Genomic DNA, 21650 nt, shown 5'->3' with positions numbered 1-21650 from the left:
TATTCTTGCCTGGGAGTCGCATGGGCAGAGGAGCCTGGTAGGCCACAGTCCATAGGGTCACAAGAGTCGGACACAACTTAGCGACTTAATCACTACCACCACCAAAACTGCTCTAATAAGTGAAGTCTACTAATTTGGGCTTCCCTGTTGGCTCAGATGGTAAAGAATCCACTGCAATACAGGAAACCCTAGTTCAATCCCTAAGTCAGGAAGATTCCCTGGTAAAGGGAATGGCTACCCCCTCCAGTATTCTTGCCTAGAGAATTCCATGGACAAATGAACCTGGTGGACTACAGTCCATGGGGCCTCCAAGAGCCAGACATTACTGAGTGACTAATAGAGTTAACAGAGAGTGCATTCCTAGTCATTCAGTCCTGTCCAGCTCTTTGCGACCCTTTCGACTGTAGCCTAGTTTCCTCTGTTTCCTCCTCCCAGGATCTTCCCGACCCAGGGATGAACCCATGTCTCCTGTGTCTCCTGCATTGCAGGTGGATTCTTTACCCGCTGAGCCATTGGGAAAGCCCCATTTGTTATGGCAGTCCTAGGGAAATTAATACAACATGATTACCTACATGCATTTATATATTTTCATTTGAATTCTCTCCACTTCAAAAACAGACTTTCTGGACCATTATAGAAAAATACTGGTGTATACTTGCCTACACGGTTGAATAAAGAAGCACAGAAATAGAGGCAGAAAAAAAACAAAAAAAGTTTAGAAAAAAGCCTAGGCTAAAATAACTGTTATGAAGAATCAATATGGTATAGTAAAGACCATACATTCTATAGTTAAAATGGTAAGTTCTAGTCTTAAGTCTATCATTTTTGTGTTTATATAAACTAGGGCAAGATATTTAACCTCTGAGCCATAATGACCTGCCTCATCTATATAACAAAAGATAACAGTATTTTTTCTTATGTGGCAATGAGAAAAATACAATAATTTATGTTGAGACTTGTGCACATTTCCAAGTATACAGTAAACTTTGAATAAATATTGTCTTATTAACTGGACAAATGTTCATAATGGATTATTTCAAAATCAATCCTTTAGAGCAGATATAAATTCTCATGAGACTCCCTCTGAAGCTAGCCTGTCCACCTACAGTGACAGATGCTCTAATTTTGAAGACCTTCAACCATGAAACTGATATTAATTTAAGAAAGATAATATTAAGAAATCTCCCAATTTAAAACAACAGTTATCTTTTTTTAACTAGGATCACCATTTATTGCACAAATACAAAAAATAAAGTTTCTCACCCTATGTTATACTTAGTTGTGGTCCACCATTTCCTAAATGGCCACCTTCTAAAGGCAACCCATGCCCTCTTCTGGCTTCTATGACCTTGTTATTCTAATACAAAACATAATTATACAAATCTCTGTCCAGTTCTTTTTAGGTTAATCAATGTTAAGTGACACTTGCACAAAATCCTTCTATAATTAATACTCAACATGTGAATAGCATTTCAGAATACAATCCACACTGGAACACTAGAGCATTCATTCCATGACAAAATCCTAATCCTATAAATAGAGCATTTATTTCTTTATGTATTTTCTTTGTTTAGGATACTGAAACTCAGTGAAGCCTGGTGAATTGCCTAAGTCATAGGGTTATACTAGTCTAAGATATAATGTCTTCTTTTTTAATGTTTTATTAAAAGAAAAAATCAAACATATATAAAGTAACATAATAAAATAATAAACCATCATATTCCCATCATCTAGAAATGTCTATTTAAAAGATTTTCTTTCAATTTCTCAAAATCTTCCTGATGAGCACACATCTCCAGCTGTAATGCATAATTTAAAATGTGTATCATGTATGTATTAAGACAAAAGGAGGAATAGTGACAACCAGAAAATATATTCCAGAATGAAAATTTTCCACCCTAGGCATTGTGTCTTGAAATCCATAAAGAGAATATGCCTAGATATTAACATTCAGGTGACTATAAAAGTATTCACCAAAAACTTACCACCAAAGCATGATCAAGGCAAGAAGTTTCTAAAAATTCATCAGCAAAGGCAAAACCTAAATATGTATAAGCCTAGTGATTAAATCTCCCATAAAGACACTGAATCAAAAATATTCTTTTCAATTAACAATCAAAGTAAGTACTCTTAAATATGTATACTGGTATCATGGAAGATAAGGCCTTTAAACAAGAAAACTGGATACGTCTTTCCCTCCTATTTGTAGCAATGAGCATTTCCCATTAAGGTAAACAATATGTGAAATATTTCCAAGAAATAACCATCGTTTTCACCTACTGAGATGCTGGAGATGCAATTTTATTCACTAGTACAATCATTGTGATGAGCACTGCATCCAATTGACATGTCAATGAAAAAGAAAACAAATTTAGCTACAAATGAAAGAATACATCCTAAGAAACAAAAGTGGCATGAGTTAGTAAAGATTCAGAACTTTAACACAGAGTGGAGAGACAGCCAGAGCGGCAGAAAAATGGAAATCCGTTTTAGAGAAGAAACTACAACAACCCTTCCAAGAATAGCCTGGCACAATTACTGAACAGATGGGGGTGTGATAATTATAAACATATTTTCACCTCTCTTCTGCACAGCTATTAAGAACCACTTAAATTTCAGAAGCCCTTTCTCAGATGCAACACAGGAGACCTCATAAAAGACTGGTTTCGTGTATTACTGAAATAATGACGACTAAACAGACACCAAAAATTTTTCTTAAAATGAGTATATGTTTAAGATTGTGGTTAATAATTAAATAATTATTTATCTTTACCTATAAGGGGGAAAGGACGCTCTTAGTGAGTTGTTCAAGATAATGTATACCTTATCAAAGATGTATCTGGGAGCCTGGAGAGATCTTTAAGTGTAATGGGAAAGTAGCATCTTTGAACATCCTACTCTTTAAGTTAAGGGAGGTCAATAAAGAAGTTTCCAGAAAAAAAAAATCAATAATTAGTCTGTCTTCCCATTAATGTCTGCAAAGAATTAAGTAGGCTTTCATTACTGCAATACATTTACAAATACTAGTTTTACAAATAAAAATATGAGAAATAGGGTTTTGAAATAAGCAGTGTTTAGGTAACATTTGGTCACTAATTCACCCAAGAACTTAAAGCTGAAATGAATCTCTAGATCTTATTCTTCTCAGATACAGGTAGTAAATTTCTCTGACTCTTATTTCAAGTTGGGGTCATAGGCACAGGGCTCTGAATTGCAAACAGAAATGCACTCTAGTAAATTTAAGTAAAAAGAAATTTATGGAAGGCGATTACAGACTCACAGAAACTCCACGATGGCCAAAGAACTAAGCTATGCAGTCAGAAACAGTACTGAAATAAGAGCATCAAACCGGCCCAAGAGCATCAAACACACAGTGCTGTGTGCTCAGCACTGCCGCCATCACCAGGCATTCTCACTAAAGTCCTTTTTGCTAACAGGATCTGTGCACCAGATACTATACTAGCAACTCTGTATGGCAGGCCCTGTGGATGAAATGTATCAGCCACTATCAATGCCAGAATGAATTCCATGGTGCCTGTTTCTTGTCATTAACTTCTGATTGGAAGATTTACCTCTGAACCTCTGATCAACAGGGCCTGGGTCATACAAGTCATTGATACACAAGACGCTGAGGAAGCAAGATTCTAGTTTCTATTCTGGGAAATGACTCCTAAGGAAGGATTTTCCCAAAGACGTGAAAAGTGGCAAAGACGTTGGAAGAAGTATCAAAGATGTCAAAGGTATCAAAGACGTGAGACCATCATCGTGAATTTCTGTGGAGTATCTGCAAGCTAGCATTTGAGAAACAGTCTATACCACTGACTGTGACTCCATAATCTGGACCTGTCAAGCTCTGTCTCATCTCCTCCTACTCTCTTCCCACCAGCCACACTGGACTCAGTGGTTCTCCAACAAGAAGGGCTCTTCTGGAGTTAGGATTTCTCCCCTGAGTGTTTTGCTGCCCAGAAATCTGAGCCTCCAAATGTATTCATGGCTGACGTCTGCTTCATTTACAGGTTTCCCTTTAAATGTCAATTCCTAAAGGAGACAGCCTGACCACCACATCCATGGATATCTTCACCCGTATCTACTCCATCCATTCTTGTCACCATGTTGTATTTGCCTTCTGGTACTAATCACTGATTTTGTTTTACTTGTTTATTTTCAGCCTCAATTGCCATAATCACCATAATATAAGCTCTGTAGTTCTATGGGTGTTGTCTGTCCTTTTCTGTTCTTTTTAATCTTCAGAACCTAAAACAGTGTCCAGTATCCGTTAGTCTTTTAAATATTGGTTGCATAATAAATGGACCCCTGCTATAGTAAAATAGGTCCATCTAATAAATGAGGAGACTGAGGAACAGCATCTACTTCTTTTGTCTATGGTCACACAACAAATTAATAATCAAAGTGCAAGTCCTGGATTCCAAACCATGCAATTTCTGGGAAGATAAATGGCTGGATGTCATCACCGACTCGATGGACATGAGTTTGAGTAAACTCCGGGAGTTGGTGATGGACAGGGAGGCCTCGCGTGCTGCAATTCATGGGGTCACAGAGTCGGACACGACTGAGCAACTGAACTGAACTGAAAGACACAAGGAGCTTCTGCTGCTTCCTAAAGAAATGGAGGAGGCAGAGAAGAGCAGAAAGAACACTGATTAGGAAAAAAGCATGTGTTCTACAATCATACACCTCTGAGTTCAAATCTATGTCCCCAAACCTAACATAAGCCTTAAAGGGTTTTCAGAGAATTAAATGTGACTATATTGTACATTGTACACATAAATCGTTTCCAATACCTGACATGTACAGGAGATTAACTGGAGGCAAGTGCTAACCTCGAGTACATACACTAAAATTGGAATAATATAGAGAAGATTATCATGGTACCTATGCAAGGATAACACACAAACTCATGAAGCATTCCCCATTTTTCTACCATATATAGAATAGATAAACAACAAGGATATACTGTATAGCACAGGGATCTATATTCAGTATCCTCTTCAGATCAATCGCTCAGTCGTGTCTGACTCTTTGCGACCCCATGTCCATCACCAACTTCCGGAGTTTACTCAAACTCATGTCCATGATGCCATCTAACCATCTCATCCTCTTTCAACCCCTTATCCTCCTGCCTTCAATCCTGCCCCAAATCACAGTTTTTTCCAATGACTCAGTTCTTCGCATCAGGTGTTTGGATGCGAAGTATTGGAGTTTCAGCTTCAGCATCATTCCTTCCAATGAATATTCAGGACAGATTTCCTTTAGGATTGACTGCTTTGATTTCCTGTGGTCCAAGGGACTCTCAAGAGACTTCTCCAACACCACAGTTCAAAAGCATCAATTCTTCGGAGTTCAGCTTTCCTTATAGTCCAAATCTCACATCCATACATGACTACTGGAAAAACTATAGCTTTGACTAGATGGACCTTTGTGGGCAAAGTAACATCTCTGCTTTTTAATATGCTGTCTAGGTTGGTCATAACTTTTCTTCCAAGGAGTAAGCGTCTTTGAAGTTCATGGCAGCAGTCACCAACTGCAGTGATTTTGGAGCTCAAAAAAAAAAGTCTGTCACTGTTCCCATTGTTTCCCAATCTATTTGCCATGAAGTGATGGCCATGATCTCAGTTTTCTGAATGTTGAGTTTTAAGCCAACATTATCACTCTCCTCTTTCACTTTCATCAAGAGACTCTTTAGTTCATCTTTGTTTTCTGCCATAAGGGTAGTGTCATCTGCATATCTGACACTATTGATATTTCTCCTGGCAACCTTGATTCCAGCTTGTGCTTCATCCAGCCTGGCATTTCTCATGAAGTACTCTGCAAATAAGTTAAATAAGCAGGGTGACAATATACAGCCTTGACATACTCCTTTCCCGACTTGGAATCAGTCTATTGTTCCATGTCCAGTTCTAACTGTTGCTTCTTAACATGCATACTGATTTCTTGGGAGGCAGGCCAGGTGGTCTGATATTCCCATCTCTTGAAGAATTTTCCACAGTTTGTTGTGATCCACACAGTCAAAGGTGTAGTCAATAAAACAGAAAGAGATATTTTTCTGGAACTCTCTTGCTTTTTCTATGATCCAACGGATGTTGGCAATTTGATCTCTGGTCCCTCTGTGTATTCTAAATCCAACTTGAACATCTGGAAGTTCACGGTCATGTACCGTTGAAGCCTGGCTTGGAGAAATTTAAGCTAATTTGGTAGCATGTGTGATGAGTGCAATTTTGTGATAGTTCTAACATTCTTTGGCATTGCCTTTCTTTGGGACTAGAATAAAAACTGACCTTTTCCATTCCTGTGGCCACTGTTGAGTTTCCCAAATTTGCTGGCAGATTGAGAGCAGCACTTTCACAGCATCATCTTTCAGGATTTGAAATAGCTCAACTGGAATTCTGTCACCTCCACTAGCTTTGTTCATAGTGATGTTTCCTAAGGCCCACTTGACTTCCCATTCCAGGATGTCTGGCTCTAGGTGAGTGATCACACCATCATGATTATTTGGGTCGTAAAGATTGTTTTTGTATAGTTCTTCCATGTATTCTTGCCACCTCTTCTTAATATCTTCTGCTTCTGTTAGGTCCATACCATTTCTGTCCTTTATTTTGCCCATCTTTGCATGAAATGTTCCCTTGATATCTCTAATTTTCTTGAAGAGATCTCTAGTCTGTCCCATTCTATTCTTTCCTCTATTTCTTGGCATTGATCACTGAGGAAGGCTTTCCTATCTGTCTTTCCTATGCTTTGAAACTCTACAATCAAATGAGTATATCTTTCCTTTTCTCCTTTGCCTTTCACCTCTCCTTTTTACTCAGCTATGTAAGCCCTCCTCAGACAACCATTTTACCTTTTTACATTTCTTTTTCTTGGGGATGGTCTTGCTCACTGCTGCCTGTACAATGTCACAAACCTGTGTCCATAGTTCTTCAGGCACTCTGTCTATCAGATCTAATCCCTTAAGTCTATTTGTCACTTCCACCGTATAATCGTAAGGGATTTGATATAGGTCATACATGAACGGTCTAAGGGTTTACTCTACTTACTTCAGTTGAAGTCTGAATTTGGCAAACAGGAGTTCATAATCTGAGCCATAGTCAGCTCCCAGTCTTGTTTTTGCTGACTGTATAGAGTTTCTCCATCTTTGGCTGCAAAGAATATAATCAATCTGATTTCGGTGTTGACCTTCTGCTGAAATCCATGTGTAGAGTCTTCTCTTATGTTGTTGGACGAGGGTGTTTGCCATGACCATTGCATTCTCCTGGCAAAACTCTGTTAGCCTTTGCCCTGCTTCATTTTGTACTCCAAGGCCAAATTTCCCTGTTACTCCAGGTATCTCTTAACTTCCTACTTTTGCATTCCAGTCCCTTATAATGAAAAGGACATCCTTTTTGGGTGTTAGTTCTAGAAGTTCTTGTAGGTCTTCATAGAACAGTTCAACTTCAGCTTCTTCAGCATTACTGGTCAGGGCATAGACTTGGATTACTGTGATACTGAATGGTTTGCCTTGGAAACAAACAGAGATCATTCTATTGTTTTTGAGATTGCATCAAAGTACTGCATTTCAGACTCTTGTTGACTACGAAGGCTACTCCATTTATTCTAAGGGATCCTTTCCCACAGTAGTAAATACAATGGTCATCTGATTTAAATTCACCCATTCCAGTCCATTTTAGTTCACTGATTCCTAAAATGTCAATGTTCACTCTTGCCATCTCCTGTTTGACCACTTCCAATTTACCTTGATTCATGGACCTAACTTTCCAGGTTCTCATACAATATTCTCCTTTATAGCATCAGACTTTACTTCTACCACCATTTACATCCACAACTGGGTGTTGTTTTTGCTTTGGCTGTCTCTTCATTCTTTCTGGAGTTATTTCTCTACTGTTCTCCAGAAGCATATTGGGCACCTACCGACCTGGGGAGTTCATCTTTTAGTGTCCTATCTTTTTACCTTTTCATACTGTTCATGGGGTTCTCAAGGCAAGAATACTGAAGCAGTTTGCCATTCCCTTCTCCAGTGGACCACCTTTTGTCAGAACTCTCCACCATGACCCATCCATCTTGGGTGGCCCTACATGGCATGGCTCATAGTTTCATTGAGTTAGACAAGGTTATGGTTCATGTGATCAGTTTGATTAGTTTTCCATGACTGTGGTTTTCATTCTGTCTGCCCTCTGATGGATAAGGATAAGAAGCTTATGGAAGCTTCCTGATGGGAGAGACTGACTGAGGGGGAAACTGGGTCTTGTTCTGATGGGCAAGACTGGTTTCCTTCCCTTTTGTTTGATCTGAGGCCAAACTATGGTGGAGGTAATGAAGGTAACAGTGACCTCCTTCAAAAGGTTCCAGTGCCCTTAACCCTGCAGCAGGCCACCACCAACCCACATCTCCATCAGAAACTCCTGGCAACTCAAGGGCAAGTCTGGGTCAGTCTCTTGTGGGTTCATTGTTCCTTTCTCCTGGATCCAGGAGCAGACTAGCTTTTGTCTGTGCCCTCCAAGAGTCTGTTTCCCCAGTTCTGTGTAAGTTCTGGCAGCTCTATGGTGGGGTTAATGATGACCTCCTCTAAGAGGGCTTATGTGATACCCCGGGCTGCTGCACCCAGAGCCCCTGCCCCTGTGGCAGGCCCCTGCTGACCCGTACCTCCACAGGAGACACTCAAACACTCAAAGGCAGGTCTCAGGGAACACATAGTACAGAGAGCTATATTCAGTATCTTATAATAAACCATAATGAAAAATAAAATTATATATATATATATATATACACACACACATACACTGATTCACTTTGCTGTATACCAGAAACTAACACAACATTGTAAATCAACTATATACTTTAATAAAAATTTTTAAAAATTAGAGGTCATAAAAATGATTGCTACTTTATGAGTAAAGATCAATGTCTGAGTTTATATTCACCTAACAATATGCTAAGAGAGACATCACATCCTTAACATAATCTACATCAGAGCCTTTGTATATTAAATGAAAATGTTCATTCTTTTCCTCACCTAAAATGTATTGGGAATCTGCTATATGCCAGCCATGTGTTATATACAGGTTGAAGTCTCTAAATTTCTCCCCAACTATCAATGTAAAGACCTTGTAATCCATTATTGCCATCTCCAAGACCATCTTGACACTGTCAGCTATGGGAAAAGATAGGCTATTGCTTTCATTTTTCATTTTATTTCTAAGAATTTCTTGAGTCAAGAACTCTGAGAAGTTCTGGAGACACAGAAGCCATTGGAAAACCCCTGCCTTCAAGGTACTTACTGTTTCATGAGATAAATAGACAAAAAGAAAATTGACAGTAATGTGACATATACAGGATGTTATAGGAACCCAGAAGAATGGTACCCAACCTAGAGTGTAAATTCGAAGAAGCAGTTCTGGGCAGAATGCCAGTTGAAGGAAGAGGAGGATTTAGCAATGGGTAGAATAAGGAGTCAAAAATGGGAAGGAAATCCAAAAAAATGAGGGGATGTATGTATACATATGGCTGATTCCCTTTGCTGTACAGCAGAAAATAACATAACATTGTAAAGCAACCATATGCCAATCAAAATTAAATAAAAAGAAGAAGAAGAGGTCAGCCTGCCAGCAGAGAAAATAAGCGGCTTCAAAGGCCCTGAGAAGTTAAGCACAGCACCTCAAAGAAACCCACAAATGCCAGAGAGTAGGGTCACAAGAATTTCCAAAAGAGAGAACTTCCAAAAAATTCTGTCCCCAATCCTCTTCAGGAGCCCTAATTTAGCTACAAATGATTAGTTGTCCTTAATTACTTTGCTTTCCTCAAAAAAGAGAAAGAAAGTCTTCCTTTAATTATTAGATTATCTCTAGTCTGGCACTAATCTTCAGTTTGGGGTTTGGCATTATCTTTTTTAAAATATATACCAGTGTTTTCAACATTATATTTTCATCAAAACCCAATTTTATGTTTCTTTCTAAAACTCCTTTCATATTAGAGAATTTTCTTGAAGGAATTGTCCTTTGTGTCTTTCTCTGTGCCCAGAATGTCTTCAAGTCACCTTTCTTGGGTAATTTTCCTTCTTCTTTTATTTATTTATTGAAGGATAATTGCTTTACAGAATTTGGTTGTTCTTTGTCAAACCTCAACATGAATCAGCCATAGGTATACATATATCCCCTCCCTTTTGAACTTCCCTCCCATCTCCCTCCCCATCCCACCCCTCTAGGTTGATACAGAGCCCCTGTTTGAGTTTCCCGAGCCATACAGCAAACTCCCACTGGCTATCTATTTTACATATGGTAATGTAAGTTTCCATGTTACTCTTTCCATACAACTCACCCTCTCCTCACCTTTCCCCATTTCCATAAGTCTGTTCTCTATGTCTGTTTCTCTACTGCTGCCCTGTAAATAAGTTCTTCACTACCATTCTTCTAGATTCCATATATATGTGTTAAAATACGATATTTATCTTTGGGTTCTAGGTTTTCATCCACCTCATTAGAACTGACTCAAATGTGTTCCCTTTTGTGGCTGAGTATCACTGACTCGATGGACGTGAGTCTGAGTGAACTCCGGGAGTTGGTGATGGACAGGGAGGCCTGGGGTGCTGTGATTCATGGGGTCGCAAAGAGTCAGACACGACTGAGTGACTGAACTGAACTGAACTGAATATTCCATTGTGTATATGTACCACAACTTCTTTATCCATTCATCTGTCGATGGACACCTAGGTTGCTTCCATGTTCTAGTTATTGTAAATAGTGCTGGAATGAACAATGGGATACATGTGTCTTTTTCAATTTTTATTTCCTCAGGGTATATGCCTAGGAGTGAGATTGCTGGGTCATATGGTAGTTTTATTCCTAGTTTTTTAAGGAATCTCCATACCGTCTTCCATAGTGGCTGTATCAATTTATATTCCCACCAACAGTGCAAGAGTGTTCCCTTTTCTCTACACCCTCCCCAGCATTTATTGTTTGTAGACTTTTTGATGATGGCCATTCTGACTGGTGTGAGGTGATATCTCATTGTAGTTTTGATTTGCATTTCTCTAATAATGAGCAATGTTGAGCATCTTTTCATGTGTTTGTAAGCCATCTCTATGTCTTCTTTGGATAAATTGTTTATGTCTTTTCCCCACTTTTTGATTGGGATGTTTGTTTTTCTGGCACTGAGTTGTATGAGCTGCTTGTATATTTTGGAAGTTAATCCTTTGTCAGTTTCATTTGCTATTATTCTCTCCCATTCTGAGGGTTGTGTTTTCACCTTGCTGTTTACTTTTGTTTTTATTTCCATTACTCTAGGAGATGGGTAATAGAGGATCTTGTTTGAGTTTATGTCATCAAGTGTTCTGCCTATGTTTTCCTCTAAGAGTTTTATAGTTTCTGTTCTTACATTTAGGTCTTTAATCCATTTCGAGTTTATCTTTGCATATGGTGTTAGTCTTCTAATTTCATTCTTTTACATGTAGCTGTCCAGTTTGCCCAGCACCATTTATTGAAGAGGCTGTCTTTGCGCCATTGTGTATTCTTGCCTCCTTTGTCAAAAATAAGGTACCCATAGGTACATGGGTTTATTTCTGGGCTTTCTATCTTGTTCTATTGGTCTATATTTCTGTTTTTGTTCACTTTCATGCACTGGAGAAGGAAATGGCAACCCACTCCAGGGTTCTTGCCTGGAGAATCCCAGGGATGGGGGAGCCTGATGGGCTGCCGTCTATGGGGTCACACAGAGTCAGACATGACTGAAGTGACTCAGCAGCAGCAGCAGCAGCAGCATACTGTCTTGATTACTGAAGCTTTGTAGTATAATCAGAAGTCAAGAAGGTTGATTCCTCCAGCTCCATTCTTCTTTCTCAAGGCTACTTTGGCTATTCAGGGTCTTTTGTGTTTCCATACGAATTGTGGAATTTTTTGTTCAAGTTCTGTGAAAAATGCCATTGGTAATTTGATAGAGATCACATTAAATCTGTAGATTGAGTTTGGTAGTATAGTCATTTAAACAATATTGACTCTTCTACCCAGGAACATGGAATATCTCTTCATCTGTTTATGTCATCTTTGATTTCTTTCATTAGTGTCTTATAATTTTCTGTGTACAGTTCTTTTGACTCCTTAGGTAAGTTTATTCCTATGTAAATTCTTTTTGTTGCAATGGTGAATGGGATTGATTCCTTAATTTTTTTCTGATTTTCATAGAAAAATATAGAAATGCAAGTGATTTCTGTGTATTGATCTTGTAGCCTGCAACTTTGTTAAATTCACTGATTAGCTCTAGAATTTTCTGATACTATCTTTAGGGTTTTCTGAATAGAGGATCATGTCATCTGCAAACAATGAGAGCTTTACTTCTTCTTTTCCAATCTGGATTCCTTTTATTTCTTTTTCTTCTGATTGCTGTAGCTAGGACTTCCAAAACTATGTTGAATAATAGTGGGAAAAGTGGACACCCTTGTCTTGTTCCTGAACTTAGGGGGAATGTTTTCATTTTTCCAACACTGAGAATAATGTTTGCTGTAGGTTCATCATATATGGCCTTTACTATGTTGAGGTAGGTTCCTTCTATGCCCATTTTTTGAAGAATTTTAATCCTAAATGGATGCTGAATTTTGTCAAAGGCTTTTTCTGCATCTATTGAGATGATCATATGGTTTTTATCTTTCAGTTTTATCTTTCAATATGGTGTATCACATTGATTGATTTGCATATTTTGAAGAATCCTTGCATTCCTGGAATAAACCCAACTTGATCATAGTGTATTAGCTTTTTGATGTGTTGCTGAATTCTGTTTCCTAAACTTTTGTTGAGGATTTTTGCATCTATGTTCATCAGTGATACTGGCCTCTAGTTTTCTTTTTTTGTGTTGTCTTTGTCTGGTTTTGGTATCAGGGTAATGGTGGCCTCATAGAATGAGTTTGGAAATGTTCCTTCCTCTGCAATTTTTTGAAAAAGTTTTAGAAGGATAGGCATTAGCTCTTCTCTAAATGTTTGATAGAATTCTGCTGTGAAGTCATCTGGTCCTGGGTTTTTGTTTTTGGGGGGAGATTTTTGACTACAGCTTCAATTTCAGTGCTTGTAATTGTGTTGTTCATAATTTTTACTTCTTCCTGGTTGATAATCTGTCCATTTCTTCCAGGTTATCCATTTTATTGCCATATAGTTGTTCATAACAGTCTGTTATAATCCTTTGTATTTCTGCATTGTCTGTTGTAACCTCTCCTTTTTCATTTCCAATTTTGTTGATTTGATTCTTCTCTCTCTTTTTCCTGATGGGTCTGGCTAAATGCTTGTCAATTTTATTTTCTCAAAGAACCAGCTTTTAGTTTTATTAATCTTTACTATTGTTTCTTTCATTTCTTTTTCATTTATTTCTCTCAGATCTTTATTATTTCTTGCCTTCTACTAATTTGGGGAGTTTTTGCTGTTGTTCTTCTTTTTCCAGTTGTTTTAGGTGTAAAGTTAGGTTGTCTATTCAATGTTTTTCTTGTTTATTGAGGTAGGGCTGTGTTGCTATAAACTTCCCTTTTAGAACTGCTTTTGCTGCATCCCGTAGGTTTTGAGTTGTTTTCATTGTCATTTGTTTCTAGAAATGTTTTTATTTCCCTTTTGATTTCTTCAGTAACTTGGTTATTTAAGAAATGTGTTATTTAATCTCCATGTGTTTGTGTTCCTTACAATTTTATTCTTGTAATCAATATCTAGTCTCATAGCATTGTGGCCAGAGAAGATGCTTGATATTTCAATTTTCTTAAATTAACTGAGGTTTGATTTGTGACCCAAGATGTTGTCTATCCTCGAGAATGTTCCATGTGCATTTAAGAAGAAGGTGTATTCTTCGGCAATTGGATGGGATGGCCTGAAGATGTCAATGAGATCCATCTCATCTAATGTATCATTTAAGACTTGTGTTTCCTTATTAATTTTCTGTTTCAATGATCTGTCCATTGGTGTGAGTGGGGAGTTAAAGTCGCCTACTATTATTGTGTTACTGTCAATTTCTCCTTTTATGCCTGTTAGTGTTTGTCTTACGTATTGAGGTGTTCCAATGTTGGGTGCATAGATATTTACAATTGTTATGTCTTCCTCTTGGATTAATCCCTTGATCATTATGTAGTGTCCTTCCTTATCTCTTGTAATCTTCTTTAAGGTCTATTTTGTCTGTATGAGGATAGCTACTCCAGCATTTTTTTTGCTTCCCATTTGCATGGAATACATTTTCCCATCCTCTCACTTTCAGTCTATGTGTGCCTTTAGGTCTGAAGTGGGTTTCTTATAGACAGCATATATATGGGTCTTGTTTTTGTATTAATTCAGCCTGCCTGTCTTTTGGTTGGAGCATTTAATCCATTTACATTTAATGTAATTATTGATATATATCTTCCTATTGCCATTTTCTTAATTGTTTGGGGTTGATTTTGTAGATCTTTTTTCTTCTCTTGTATTTCTGGACTACATAAGTCCCTTTAACATTTGTTGTAAAGCTGGTTTGCTGCTAAGTCACTTCAGTCGTGTCCAACTCTGTGCAACCCCATAGACGGCAGCCCACCAGGCTCCCCCATCCCTGGGATTCTCCAGGCAAGAACACTGGAGTGGGTTGCCATTTCCTTCTCCAATGCATGCAAGTGGAAAATGAAAGTGAAGTCACTCAGTTGTTTGGTGGTACTGAATTCTCTTAACTTTTGCTTGTCTGAATAGCTTATTTCTCCATCAATTTTGAACGAGATCCTTGTCGGTACAGTAATGTTGGTTGTTGATTTTTCCCTTTCAGTACTTTAAATACATCCTGCCATTCCCTTCTGGCCTGAAGAGTTTCTGCTGAAAGATCAGCTGTTAAACATATGGGGTTTCCACTGTATGTTACTTGTTGCTTCTCCCTTGTTGCTTTTAATATTCTTTCTTTGTGTTTAGTCTCAGTTAGTGTGATTAGTATGTGTCTTGGTGTGTTTCTTCTTGGGTTTATCCTGTATGGGACTCTTTGTGCCTCTTGGACTTGATTGACTATTTCCTTCTCCGTGTTGAAGAAATTTTCAACTATAGTCTCTTCAAAAATTTTCTCATACCCTTTCTTTTTCTCTTCTTCTTCTGGGACCCATATATTCGAATGCTGGTGCATTTGATATTGTCCCAGAGGTCTCTGAGACTGTCCTCAGTTCTTTTCATTCTTTTTACTTTATTCTGCTTTTCAGAAGTTATTTCCATTTTATCTTCCAGCTCATTGATTCATTCTTCTGCTTCAGATATTCTGCTATTGATTCCTTCTAGAGTATTTTTAATTTCAATAATTGTGTTCTTTGTTTCTAAAATGTCCTCTGATGAAGGCTGAGTGAGGTGGTAACCCTATCTGCTGTTGATTGGGTTTGTATTTTAGCTTTGTTTTTGTTTAGATGAGGCATCCTGCACAGGGTGCTAGGGTGGTTGGGTGATGCCTCTTGCATTCAAGAGGTTTCCTTTGTGTGAGTTTTCACTATTTGATACTCCCTAGGGTTAGTTCTCTGGTAGTCTAGGGTTTTAGAGTCAATGCTCCCACTCCGAAGGATCAGGACTTGATCTCACAGAGGATGTTTTCTCACTCTTGCAACAAGATTATCAGAGTCAGCTGTGGCTCTCCTCTGTATCATCTTCATTCTGCAACCCAGATAAATGAAGCCACACCCTTGGGACCCTGGCTGAAAAGGTGCTTATGAGTTGGCTGGTGCTCTGCCTGAGCCAGAGGAGGAGGCCTGGGGTCCAGTGCCCCAGAGCAGGCTATATGAAAGCAAAGGAAGCTGGCAGCCTTCCTTCTATGGAACTCGCCCTCAGAAATGTGGCAACAGCAGGGATGCTCACTGACCCAGAGGCAGAGGGCATGGCGGGGCACATGACACAGTGGTGAGAGGCCTTGTGCTCCAGCTGTCAAAGCCATAGCCCCCCCAAAAATGCTAACCCAATGCTGAAGGGGAGAAACCTCCTCACCCATACCTCACGAGATGAGCCAGGATATGTTCTCTTTAATTTCTCCACAGAGCAGTTCTCATTTCCTTCCATAAAGTGACAGCACTTTCTACATTACTTCCATTATAACTCTTAGCAAATTGCCTTTTAATAAGCTTCTCTCTTGTTGGACAGAGCTACTGGAGGGAAGGTTTTGATCTTTGTATCCAAAACATGATTTTCTTTTTTCCTAATAAACACTTTTAATTTTAGAAGAATGTTAGATTTATAGAAAAGTTTCAAGAACGATACAAATAGGAAGTTCCCTAGGGATTTTTTAAAAATTCAGGTTCTGATACATCAGGTTGGGAAAGTCCTGATAGTCTGGGTTTCTAACAAGTTTCTAACTCAAGCATATGTGGCTGATGCAGGATCAGGATTTGATAAGGGACGCTCCTACTTATGATCAGTCACTTAGTCATGTCCAATTCCTTGTGACCCCATGGACTGTAGCCCACCTGGCTCCTCTGTCCATGGGATTCTCCAGGCAAGAATCCTAGAGTGGGTTATCATTTCCTCCTCTAGGGGAATCTTCCCGACCCAGGGATCTAGCTCATGTCTGTAGCATATCCTGAATTGGCAGGCAGATTCTTTACCACTAGTGCTGCCTGAGAAGCCTTGGTAAGGGATGAGTGTCAGGCAAATTAGGACAAAGGTTCACAACTCTTGCTATAAATTATAATCATCTGGGAAGGTGTTTTATTTTTAAAATGGCACCTCCAGGGATTCTATTCTAACTTATCTGTCCTAAACCTAGGAATATATATTTTAAAAAAGCTTTTCAGGTAAACCAAATATGCAGCCAGAGATAAAACCCACTAGTCTTCCTAAATTGTCAGACACCTATATCCTTGCAGGCTCTCTGTTTCTGTCTCTGTAGACCAGAAATAACACAAGTATCTGGTAAAGTATTACTGAGACCAAGCAAAACAAAAGTCAGCACCACATTCAGTGCTTATTAAATTCCAGGTGCTTGAAAATGTTAATTACAAATTCAGACAAGGCACAGGCCACGTAGATCCACATTTCTCACCAATAAACCTTTGAGAACATTCTTCCTAAGCTGTCCTCTCAGAGTCAAACAGATCTGAACTCCAGCTGTCATGTCAAAGGCCAGAAGGTCACGCTGTTAGAATGGAGTCCACATAGAAATCTGCTAGTCTTTAGGGAATGTGGGCTCAGTATCCTTTTATTAATTCAGCCAGCCCACAGCTGGGCCTGGAGACCCTGCCCATGCGGGACAGAAACAGCTTTGTAAAGGCACAGTCCACAGGGTGGCTAAATGGGTTAAATAAGCTGCTTTTTCCAGAACAATGAGTGGTCACATCAGAATTGCAGCTGGTCTTGAGGAAAGGTCTCAGAAAACCTTCCGGTTTCAAACTGCTGTTTATAGGCTTGAGGGCAGAGCTCCCAATAACATTCAAAGAGTGATATGCAGTCATTAAAATTCAAGCCAGAGGGATATTAGCTGTTGTTCGGGGGGGGAAAAAAAAAAGCAAGTCTTCCATAGCTCTTCTTCTAACATAAAGCCCCTTCTCTCCTCTCCAAGGAATACAAAGGTAACTCTACTTTAACCAGACACTGAAAAAAAAAGGGTTATCTTTTTTTTTTTTTTTAATGTTCCTCAGTCAACTGTTTTGATCAAGCTAAACTAAGGTTACTAGGTGCTTGGGATGATTAAAAGAGTTAAAAGGTTAAGAGATGCCATACATAATTATCACTCCCTTAATCCTGCCTTCACCTAAACCAACTACTAACTTTTTTAGTATCAGGTAAGCATTTTGGCCCAAAATATGGTCACCTGCCTGAACAGCCGAATACTTTTGACTATCAAGATCAAATCACATATTTTCAATGGCTCTTTTATCTCTACCATCTCATATCATTTGAATAATACACATAATAAACAGTAAAATAAATAGTGAGGAGGCATTTATAAAAACTGTGGTCAAAAAAATGCTGCTGGCAATAACAGTAAACAAAGGATGTTTCGGCCATCACCCACTGCAACTGCCCCAACTGTGTATCCCTACAGGGCTCAGGATGGAGAAAAATAGGATACTGGCCCCAGATAATTAAGGTGCATATAAAGAAAATGACTTCTTTGAGCCCAGACTCTGGCATCTTCCCATGCATATTTAAAGAAAAGCACTAAATTTATTGACTTGGCATGTCTGGTTTTCTTTAATTAGCAGTAATCTTTTGATGTTCGACTCTCTGGTTCTTAATTGCTTGTTTGACCTTCTATATATCCTAGCCCCTCCCTCACTTCTTCAGAGCCATCCCTCAGAGCTATCTGAGAGGCTGCTTCCCAGGCTTAAGTTCTCAGCAAGTCCCCCTGAATAAAATATTATTCTCAACTTTTAGGTGGTGAATTTTTTTTTCAATCAATGAAACACATATAAATATGGAAGAATACTCATTAAATTGTAGTAGAAGAAAGTCAATAAACTATATTTTAGTTCCATTTCTGTACCTTACATAAAAGTAAATGTACAATGGAAATGTACAATAAATTTGCTTTAGCAATACAGGGCATCTGTCAGCAGTTTCTATTTCTTAGTCTAGGTACAAGAAGATTACTTTTGCAAATCAACAGACTAGATGCATTGCGTTAGTAGCTACCATTTACACACAGAAAAACCACTTAAGCTCATTTAGTCTTAGAGTCTTACCCTTTATGTAAAATTATCTAAATCAAATTTTCAGCAGCAGAATGACCCACAGAAGTCATATGCATATCCTTATCTGGTAAATATGGATGGATTCTACTCATTTAAGCACAACATCTGACGAGATACTAAAATTATCTGCCATCACTGCATATCCAACAAATTTCACAAAACTTAACTTTGCTTTCTGACATCCCCCTCCATTCCAAATAGTTCATTCTTGGTGTGACTTTCTGATTTTTCTAAAAGGTATACTCTCTCACAGTTATCTCTAAATTCATATAGACAAAGAGGTTTATATAAATGGAAGGTTATTAAGTTGTATACAGTGAAAATTTCCTAAGTCACAACAAGCTTTTGAGACAGAGAAATGCTGAAATTAAATGTAGGGATAGGCACGTGAAAAACAATGTCCCAAATTTTACTTTCTTCTATATATGCCATGTAATTTTTTTCTCACTCCGTACCATGGGAGAGGAGTGACAGTCTAAATGGAAAACAACTTGTGTGACTTATAACCTATCTTCTGCCATGCAAAAATGGTACTAGAATCTAATCCACCCTAAAACCTACAAGAAACTGAGTCACACCAGACTCCTCCCTCTGTGGTTAGTTAGCCCCCACAACCAACCAGTCAGATATTGTTAATTTCAACCCTTTAATAACTCTTGCCTCTAGGACTGCACAATTGCACTCATCTCACATGCTAGTAAAGTAATGCTTAAAATTCTCCAAGCCAGGCTTTACCAATACGTGAACCATAAACTTCCAGATGTTCAAGCTGGTTTTAGAAAAGGCAGAGGAACCAGAGATCAAATTGCCAACATACGCTGGATCATCAAAAAAGCAAGAGAGTTCCAGAAAAATATCTCTTTCTGTTTTATTGACGATGCCAAAGCCTTTGATTGTGTGGATCACAATAAACTGTGGAAAATTCTGAAAGAGATGGGCATACCAGACTCCTGACCTGCCTCCTTAGAAACCTGTATGCAGGTCAGGAAGCAACAGTTAGAACAGGACATGGAATAACAGACTGGTTGCAAACAGTAAAAGGAGTACCTCAAGGCTGTATATTGTCACCCTGCTTATTTAACCTATATGCAGAGTACATCATGAGAAATGCTGGGCTGGAGGAAGCACAAGCTGGAATCAAGATTGCTAGGAGAAGTATCAATAACCTCAGATATGCAGATGACACCACCCTTATGGCAGAAAGTGAAGAGGAACTAAAAAGCCTCTTGATGAAAGTGAAAGTGGAGAATGAAAAAGTTGGCTTAAAGCTCAACATTCAGAAAATGAAGATCATGGCATCTGGTCCCATCACTTCATGGCAAATAAATGGGGAAACAGTGGAAACAATGTCAGACTTTATTTTGGGGGGGGGCTCCAAAATCACTGCAGACGGTGACTGCAGCCATGAAATTAAAAGACGCTTACTCCTTGGAAGGAAAGTTATGACCAACCTAGATAGCATATTGAAAAGCAGAGACATTACTTTGCCAACAAAGGTCCATCTAGTCAAGGCTATGGTTTTTCCAGTGGTCATGTATGGATGTGAGAGTTGGACTATAAAGAAAGCTGAGTGCCAAAGAATTGATGCTTTTGAACTGTGGTGTTGGAGAAGACTCTTGAGAGTCCCTTGGATGGCAAGGAGATCCAACCAGTCCATCCTAAAGGAGATCAGTCCTGGGTGTTCATTCAAAGGACTGATGTTGAAGCTGAAACTCCAATACTTCGGCCACCTGATGCGAAGAGCTGTCTCATTTGAAAAGACCCTGATGCTGGGAAAGATTGAGGGGAGGCGGAGAAAGGGACGACAGAGGATGAGATAGTTGGATGGCATCACCGACTCGATGGACATGGGTTTGGATGGACTCCAGGAGTTGGTGATGGACAGGGAGGCCTGGCGTGCTGCAGTCCATGGGGTTGCAAAGAGTCGGACACAACTGAGCGATTGAACTGAACTGAACTGAACTAGGACTTTTTCTTAGTACCAGAATAGTCTTGCCCTCTCCAGCCACTGCCCCCACTCCTGCTCTCCAATCTATCTGCCACATTATAAAGCTGATCAAGTTATTCACCTAAACTCCCGAATTCTTTAAAATGGCATATAAAAATGCCGTTCTCCAAGAACAGCTCCTGCTTACCTGTTAAAATTGCCTCTTGCAGTTTTCTCAAGGGCACCCAGCCCTCTAGCCATATCAAAGTATTTACAGTTCCCCATTTATAACACGAGGTTACAATTCCATGGTCTTTGTATTTGTGTTGCACTTCCATGTGCTTTGTATATTTCTTTCTCAAGGAAAAATCTCCAGCCTCATTTCATCAGCTTAGATAAGATTGCTCCTCACTTTTCAAGGTTTACTTTATTCAACCACTCTTCAGTGAAACTACCTCAGAGCTTCCCAAGGAAAAACAACTCCTCTGTTTTTTATGCCACCTTTGCTTTCTGCTATGGTAGGAATTTGGTACACAAGTGTTCCACTATAGTCTGACTGAGTGGCATATATCCTATGAACATGATTTTTTTAATTTATTTATTCACTTATTTATTTAGCTGCACTGGGATCTCAGTTGCAGCATGCGGGATCTAGTTCCCTGACCAGGATCAAACCCAGGTCCCTCTGCATTGTGAGCTCCAAGTCTTAGCCACCGGACCACCAGGAAAATCCCCATAAATATTTGTTGAAAGAACAAACAGATGATGATAAACTGGCCTTGGGCTGAGTGATGAGATGATTGTCATTGCTGACCCTCATTCTCCTGAAATGGAGTCTCCCTAAAACTGAGTTCTTTTACTGAGTTTATGATTACTCTCTATCCAAAACTTTATTCCCTTTCTTGTCCCACTTCTGTTCCCCTCAGGTTGAAGAATATTAAAGAAAAGGGGGATTGAAACCAAGCAGAACCTATGAAAGGCCCCTCAATATCCCCTGTACCTTGTTTGCAGAGAAAAAGAAATTCTAGGCTTCCCTGAATTCCAAAGAGCAGACCCGAGCAGTTAATGATTAGGACAAGTCAC

At 39.0% G+C, this 21650-nt stretch overlaps 1 protein-coding gene and 1 non-coding gene across 7 annotated transcripts in view; one reads left to right on the top strand and one right to left on the bottom strand.

The window, feature by feature from the left end:
* GULP1 (GULP PTB domain containing engulfment adaptor 1) overlaps window positions 1–21650 on the bottom strand; it is a 330379-nt gene that overhangs the window by 256011 nt on the left and 52718 nt on the right. The gene's annotated exons all lie outside the window — the stretch shown is intronic.
* LOC147378724 (U6 spliceosomal RNA) lies at window positions 4834–4938 on the top strand. The gene has a single exon (XR_015153543.1). It is a non-coding gene; the product is annotated as a U6 spliceosomal RNA (small nuclear RNA).

The sequence above is a fragment of the Bos grunniens genome, chromosome 2 (assembly GCF_055505025.1).
Source record: "Bos grunniens cultivar Pamir isolate PY7600 chromosome 2, Bosgru_T2T1.0, whole genome shotgun sequence".
NCBI classification, from domain to species: domain Eukaryota; kingdom Metazoa; phylum Chordata; class Mammalia; order Artiodactyla; family Bovidae; genus Bos; species Bos grunniens.
This window is presented reverse-complemented; position numbering and strand designations above follow the sequence as displayed.